The sequence below is a fragment of the Chaetodon auriga genome, chromosome 6 (genome assembly GCF_051107435.1).
Source record: "Chaetodon auriga isolate fChaAug3 chromosome 6, fChaAug3.hap1, whole genome shotgun sequence".
Classification (NCBI taxonomy): domain Eukaryota; kingdom Metazoa; phylum Chordata; class Actinopteri; order Chaetodontiformes; family Chaetodontidae; genus Chaetodon; species Chaetodon auriga.
In genome coordinates, this window is record NC_135079.1 from 7,021,690 (window position 1) to 7,030,143 (window position 8,454).

General features: G+C 43.9%; 1 long non-coding RNA gene across 1 annotated transcript in view; it reads left to right on the forward strand.

The window, feature by feature from the left end:
- LOC143322576 (uncharacterized) overlaps positions 1-8,454 on the forward strand; it is a 45,735-nt gene extending 37,281 nt beyond the window's left edge. The window contains exon 5 of the long non-coding RNA XR_013077310.1: positions 5,874-8,454. This is a non-coding gene — a long non-coding RNA (uncharacterized LOC143322576). The remainder of the gene's footprint in view (positions 1-5,873) is intronic.

The window sequence follows — 8,454 nt, forward strand, 5'->3', positions numbered from 1 at the left end:
CTCCTCTCATCTGACCCCAAGACCACAGATACTATATCAGGCTTCCAGTAGGTGTACGCTGCTGCTTTTCTCTTGATCAGCCCGTTGCTAAACTTACCTGTGAACTCATACAAATCATCCAGTATTTTAGCACACAGAGTGGAAGATTAGTGGGAAAGGTAACAGAAAGGGTAAAAATTGCATAAAAAAAATGTTTAAAAAAAAAAAAAAAAAAATCCAACTTATTTTTGGAACTGTTCCAGTTTAGCAGCCCAGTATCCATTTGTTGCACAGTGATTTTCCCACATTATCCACTACATTCACACTTTTTGGAATTAACCTCTGAATGCTGAAAAGTGTTACGTCATCTTTATAGAGAGTTACTAATTTCTCATGGAAGCACCATAACCGCCTGACCGTCTGGGGCCAAACTCGTGACACATTTCTAGTACAAAATGTAGAAGACATGAGCATGTATATATTATAAATATACGGGAAATCTGCTGTGTCAATGGGGCAAAACAGCACACACAGACAAGCAGCGCATGAGTATATATCTGGGTACTGTATCTGTTTATAGCTTGAAGTGATGCTGTAAAAACTGTGTGTATCTTTCCCGGGATGTCACTGATTTAGACTCTAGGTGCAAAATATAGCAGAGGTCCCTGCAGCAGTAAGACCTGGCCTATTTAGGCCTGTCACACACAAGCTCTCATTGAGACAGACAGACAGTCAATGGCTTTGCTAACAGTTCAGAATGCACTCTGTCCCCTTTGGCTTCCCGCTCCTTAATCTGGCCATGTGTTTGCATATGGGACAGAGTGGCCTCCATATTGTGTTTGTGGAATGAATTATGAATGCTATTGCATAACCATGGCCTGTTTCTAGGGCATATCTCTACAGCATCTACCCAGAGACCAAAGCATGAACACATTTACCCAGCCTAGACCTCTTGGAAATGATACTGTGAAGCTGGTCTGCCTGCATTTGTTTATGGTTATATAGAGCAGATGGCCATGCAACATGGTCACATATCACACACTGGCTGCCTTGCTGACACTGCCACACACTCAAATGCGTATAGGCAGAAATGTAGGACTATTTGAAGGAGATTCAATTCCACAGAAGTTCATTCATTATTCTTCTATAACTCACAGAAGGAAAAGTATTAAATCTCTTTATCGGAGTACATTACTGGATATTCTCCTTCGTGTTGGCAGCAGTCCTGGAACTATAGGCACTGGCGCTAATAACTGCTGCCAAATCAAGCCTTTCAATGCTAACTGGACTGTATTTACAGCCTTAGCTTTCAGCTGTAAGTGCTAACCACTGTAGTGAGTGTGACTACAGCCAGCTGTAGCCTGGGGGTAACAAGCTCTTCAAGGTTACAAACTACACAGATCCCTGTCTGCCTGCCCTGGCCCTCTGTCTGTCAGCTGAAGTTCATATCCAGAGAGAAAGGTATTTGTCCCACCCTCTAAATATAGCTGGCGACAGATGCAGCTCGATGGGGCACTGCCCAAGCTGAAAGGGGCCCTGCAGGCAGGCCAGAGCAGAGCTGGGCATGCAGACGTGTCAGGACTATAGACTTCTAATAGACAGGGGCCCTGCAGGTCACCAACAGCCACATGGCAGTGCACGTTTCACCAGCTTCCATTAGGACGGCGGCACAGAGACTGAGCCTGTGAATCTTAACATGAGCAAGAAAACGACACATTTCTATGTGTTGTGCATTGACATAGTGCATTGTGGGAAAATATCAGAATCCACTCAGAGAGAAAAGCTGAAACTTTTTGGAGGAAAATAATCTTCTAATGGACTTCGTGGATGCAATGAAATCTGTACCGCGGCTCAGAATCTTTTGGTACGTGACCACGATTTACGTCGGTACTTTTAATGCTTATTTGATGTGAGCTGTTGTTAATGCAAAATATCCATTTGATAACAACCTTATGCAATTCTATTAACCTTATAGCCCTAAAGACAGAGCAGCAGCCGTGGGCTATATGCTGGTTCTACTGTATAAATTTGATCAAGACGCAGATGTGTTCTTTTCCCCGTGGTCATCGCCTGGAAAGTCATTCAAGCATATGCAAAGATCCCCTGATATGAGAAAATAATGGATAAAGTGGAGGCGAAGAGTGCCTCAGAGTACAATTTTGCAGTTATACCATTTACCAAGGATGGAAAAAACTTAATGTGGATTGATGAAGAATAAAGCCTCAGTGTTTTTGTCTTTACAGCCTATTATAAGGTTGACTACTGTAAGGATTAATGAGAACAGTGATTTCAACTGTTAAAAGGCATCATGCTTAAGGTGTCCTCATATGCAAATGCAAGAGATACCTGCCAGCCATTTTTAAACAAGTGGCGTCCTTGTAGACCCTCCGATAGGCCGGCGTCCTGCTGTGCATCCTGCAGCCTTACCATGTATGTGTGCACGCAAGCCTGTGTATGTTTCTCTATGTACATGTGACTGTATACTGTGTGTGAGAGATGAGAAGCAGCTGGCAAGGTTGGACTGAGTGGTCTGGGCGGCCCCTGCTGCGTGCCCTGTCATTACAATGATTGGGGTCGTTTTTTACCTCTAAAGATGGGGCCGGGGGGCCGCGCTGGGATCAGCTCACTCTGCCTAATCCAGCCCTCTTCACCTGGCATGTTTATGGCTCTGCTGGGGGATGGAGGGACGGAGGGGGGAGTAAGTCACTGGGGCCGGTTCATCTCACAGTCTGACAGGCAGACACACATATTATGCACATAGGCGTGAGTACGTACGCACTTCATCATGCATGTATACACACCGGTATGTTGATCCGCACACACAATCACCACACCTACACGAGTGCATACGGCACACATGCATTGATTCATTCCTGTAGCTCCGCGGGCAGAGACCCATAGGCACTTACTGTACAGTACATCCAAACACCTTCATATACACCCATAAACTCCCGCTTGGTCCACGCTCCTCACACACACTCACACAAGGTTTGCGAGCTCAATATCTGCCTCACGCAGAGGTGACGGGGAGGTCAGCCTGTCTGACTTTGAGCAGAATCCCCCTGTGGCTTGCCCCAGCCATCCCCCCTGGCATGTGTAACAGGACCTGCCCATGCAGCCTCTCCTCTTCCCCCACTCCTGCCCCCACCCCCACACCCCCCACCCCTCCTGCCGCTGCCTCCCCCCTGGCCCTGGTATAAATAGATGGGTCATGCCTGCTGTGCTACCCAGAGAGGGCTGTAGGGGGGCACAGAAGCCATGCTTCCCTTTATAAATGCTCCACCATGTCTATCTGGATTCCTGCTGTCTGCGCCCAGACACCACTTCACTTGTAGCAGGGCAAACATGAAGATGCACACAAGCATCTAGGTATTCACATCCCTGATATAAGCGAACCCATAAAGACGAGGACTGATGAGCACATATTCAGTCCATAAATATACTTCCAACTCAACTATAAGCGCTCGTATAGTCTTGTGATGTCCAAAGGCATCAATAAAGACTTGGCTGAGGAGAAGGCTAATTTTGAGCAAGTCTTAAGGATAGTACAGTTTCTTGAAACTCAGGATATCGTTTGAATTTTTGCCGTATTAGTGCCAAAATAAAACCCGTGTTTGGGTACAAATACCTTACCGTGCCTTCAGGAATATAAACGTGTTTCTGCAACACCTTTAAACACAAAGTACAAGCAGCTTGGTAGTACTCTGAATGAAATAGTCTAAATTGGTGAAAATATGATGTGAATCATTAAATGGTTGATTGCAGAATAAATGAGCACGGCTATCAATCTAAGCAGGCATTTGATGGCAACTTTCTGCACGTTAAATTTCGCCTTGTGCTGCAGACACACTTCTGTGTACATAAAAGGTGTTGAGGTTTGACACAAAGCCCTATTTATGGGTCCGGCACTTGCCTAGAAGGTCAGGATGTGTGTGGTGATGGCTTTATTTTTTAAATTTAAACTGTGGCGCCATTTTGGCCAGAGCTTTATCACAGGAGAGATATCCTGATCTGTCCTTGTAAAAATAAATGAAGAAAATGTTAAAAGCATTCAAGCCCACAACTCTAAAGCATGGGTCAGACCTCTATACCATGGACTTATGGGGCCGTATGCACTAAATAAGTGAGTTAATTATAATGTTTTCTAATTATAGGGTGATGTATGAGTTGAAATTAAGAGAAAATAATGAAGATTGGGATTGCATAAATGTCCATCTTCGTTTTCCGAATTATCCGCCACACTGAGTGACCACAGACCACCAGAACACCAAAGATCAGGTTACAAGGTTAGAGCACTCCGTTCCATCTTACTATCACTGCAGTGAAACTCAGCTTCAGTATTGATTGATAGGCACTGTAGCACTTAGACTGAAGTGTGATTGAATTAAAGTGGCTTTTGAAGCAGTGTGCGCCTTTTGCTGTGGACGCTGTGTGAAAATGTGATGAGGTAAATGAATATCATGTTTTGCCTTTTCCCTCGAAAGGGCATTTCCATGTTTGTGTGTGAATGTGTGTGCACATGTGCATGTATTCCAAACTGTGTCTTCGTGTGCATGTATGTGTTTGTTTATGCGTCGTGAGCGTGTCTTTGAGTGGCGTTAGGAGACGATGAGGTGTGGAAAGCAGGACTTTGCACCCTAGCGCTTATAAACAGCTAATGGAGGTGCAAGGCTGAAGCGGCGTATCAGTTACAGACGCTGTGCTTTCAAGTGAAGGAGTGCTTGCTGAGTTTGCACAATTTTAAGAAGGCTGGATTTTCAGGTGGACAGTCTGTTAGTAAATGAGGTGTTTTTAGATTGTATTGCATAACTGCATAAAGAGCCCTAAATAAATGTGCACAAATGTCTGTGTGTGTGGCAAGCGCGTGTGTGCTTGCGTTGCATATTGGTCCTCTGCAGTGTGTGTATGTGTGTGTGTGTGTGTGTGTGTGAGTGCCAGTGTGAATATTTTCCTGTCACTGGATGATAGCAGCTGGCTTCACTTGAAAGCAATAGCTTTCCTGGGCATGCACTCTGTTGGTCAGGACCCCAGAGCCATCTACTATATTAAATTGAAGTATGTCCAGTCAGCAGACTGAGAGGACAGTGTGCCTTGACCTTACCTTATGAAGTCCGGACCCCACACCGCTGAGCGTTTTCCAGGGCTGCACAATGAGAATAGACTGTGATATGAGCGGCGATACGCTCTATGCAGAGCAGGTGGTTTTCTACATGTAGTTACTGTTTTAGCGCTTAACTTGTAGACGTACTAAAGCTGAAAAATTGCTTGGTTTGGTTATGATGAAAAAGTTCTCTAATGTACAACTTCATTTAAACTTTCTGCAAAACAGTGACCTGTCCAACCTCTTTCAGCTTCAAGGCATAAATATTAAGTTTATTTCTTGAACTTTTTAAGTAACCCAGTGCCTGCGCAGTGTCCTCCGTTTGTTCATTTCTTTCTGTCCTTACTGTAAATGTGTACATGTATGTGTGTGCATCCTGTAGGTTGCCACAGAAAGTGTCTGTGTTCTCCTTGTGTGTGTCTGTTACCCTCCAAGGGTTTGTGCTTGCACATACTTACAATGCACTCATCCACTGCCATGGTGTACTGTAAGTACGGCAGTGTTGAATAATGCAAAGAGCCTCAGACTCACCACTGCGCCAACACAATGGGGCCTCTCAGCTCAAGACATACCATTCTATATTGTGCTGCGCTGTACATTTGCGCCTTCGCAGACAATAATATTATATGACGATTGCCCAGATATGACTTTGTTTCAGACTATAGGTTTTGACCTGAGGATCAGAAAGACACTTGTAAAGACTGTCAGCCACTGGGGTGTTTGCAGCTGATCTCACAGAAGTCAAATCTAAAAATCATGGTGTTGAAGTATTTCTCTGTTTCCTCTGTTGCAGAAGTAACAGACTTTCCCCTCTCGGGGGGTTTCAAACGGAGGCTACCTGACATGCTGCTGAAACCGCGATGGAGGCAGGAGGCGATTTGCCAGCGTTCCCCCACTTCTCTACGTGTTACAGAGCAGGTGAGAAACATTAACAGCGGCAGCAGCTGCGGCCCTCTGCTCCACACATGTGGGCCTGCATATGAGCTAGCTCGAGCTCGCCCACTGTCAACACTGGTCACTAATGTTAACACTCTCCTCTCTGAGACACACAAACAGTCGTGAGGAAAAGGGGAAAATGCAATCAGTACAGACTGTTATAGATTAGAGATATGTCTTCTTCACCATTTACAGTACAGTATGTTGTGAACTTTAGAGCAATGGTTCCCAATCTTTTTGGCTTGTGACCCATTAGAGCAAAACGTTTCTACAAGTAAGCCCATATCACAGGCTGCATATGAGCTGTACATTTGTATGAGGTCTGACAAGGTCAAATTTAAGTATTTCACGGTAATAAAAAAGGAAAGATTAGCGATAATGAGGAAAACACTGAACACGTTTTTTAAGATAGATTTTCTATCGATCTAATCATCATTTAAGGTCTTTTGACAACCAATGCTGTCTCATACAGTCTCATCTGCCCCTTGAACGCAGACCAAAATATGACCTGGATACTTTGAAACAATATTAAGAGAACATTAGAACAGTTTTGAGGTTGAGCTATTTTCCCGAAAATCCATATTATGGATGTCACAGTACTCTCAAAGTTACTTACCTGTCATGTTTGAATATGGAAATATCTCGGCTATGCGATTTGCTTGGGACATGTGCACCTTGTTGGATCATTTGAATTCCCCTTTCACCTCGAGCCGTGAACCGACTGACCCAGTCGTCACATTGTGTTCTGAACACACAGACTCCTGTCACGCCGGTGAGCTGTCCCAGAGGAGAGTGGCATGTGTATTCGTGTTTCTGTGAATCATAACTGCTGTTTTGTATTCATTGAGGTGTGTCAAAGCGGATTACCTGCATGAATGAGGACCTGAAACGACTTTGTTTTTAAAGACTGTCCTTTGGGGTGAGGTAGTAGGTTGTATAGTTTTAGGGTCATACCCTTCCTGTCAGATAACTATACAACTTACTGTCTTTCCTGAAGTGGCTGTAATGTCATCAGATGCCATTGTTGGAGCTTTTGGATCTGGATCAACACTGGAATGTGCATGTTTACCCACTGACCGCTAACATAACTCTTTGCAGCATTTAATCCAGGTAGGTCATTGTTGATGCTTTAGGTCGTTTTCCACCTTGTGATTGTCATGGTTGCATTTTAAAGGTGTAATATGTAAGAATTTTAATTTAAGCCATTCAAAAATGAACCAGCATTGTCAATATAATGTGAAGAAGTAACAGTTCTGAACCAATGTCTAAGACATAATAAGTCTGTGTTGTGTTGGAGAGATATCTACTGAAGTTAGCTAAACAGTTTCAGGCTGTTCTGTCTCATAATACCACTTTGGTGTATTATCTCGGCACTGTTGTCAAACTGGCCTCCATCAGTGTCAGAGGTTATGTTCACTGGGAGGCTGTTGAGCCCATTTGCATTGCCCATGCGAACTGCTCCAGTTCTGGTCTCCGCCCTGGGCCTATAAAACCTCCTCCTGGCAGTCCAAAGCTCTTGTGCTAGCACTGTAAACAACAACAAGCTCCCAAGCTCCCATTCGCTCAGAGTCAGCTAATAGGAGCGCTAACTGTGCAGCTAACTGAGCTAACTAGCTAACATCAGCTACAGTTAGCAGCAGTTAGCAGTTACTCTGGTGACATGCTGCTTCTCTTTTATATGAATTTAACAGAACTTACATGTTGCACCTTTAACACTTTGTCTTGAATAAAAAAAAATGTCTTTTTATCATAATTGTGCTTATGTTTCCTGGCTCTCTTTGGTACCAAGCAAAAACTTTGTCTTCTCGTCTCATCAGACACGGTACATTGCAAACTTGTCTAACTGTCGTTCCTCCTCCTATTTATCTTTTTAACATTTGTTTCCTTGTATGCAAGCCTCACAGGATTTTAGGATTTTTGTCAGAAGTCTGTGGCTGATGAGTTTTGACTGTAATGTTTGTATTTGAGAAATTAAGTCTTCAGCATGTGAAAATGTATGCGGATATGTTCATTTACTAGAAGAACATGTACAGTGTTTATATGTCACATGTCGCTCTCCAGTATAAGTTCCACCAAAGCCAACGCGTAGGACCTTTATGATGTTCGAACGGGATGAGGTAGTAGGTTGTGTGGTTTCAGGGTAGTGATTTTGCCCAATCAGGAGATAACTATACAACCTACTGCCTTCCCTGGAGGGCAGCAATACTTCACCATACAGACAACAGGGGTTCACAGAAAAAGCTCGATAATCGACAAACCAAACCAGGTCAACCGCTGCCAGTCCGCTTCTCACCTGGAACGTGGGCGTCCACAGTCAGTCGTAGCAGCAGAGAGGTCCAGCAGGTAAAGTCTGTTCAGTGTGGGATTTCTCTTGGATTTGTTTTTTGTTTGTTTGTTTTTTTGTGCCTCAAACATTAATAAAAAAATAAGATAATGAA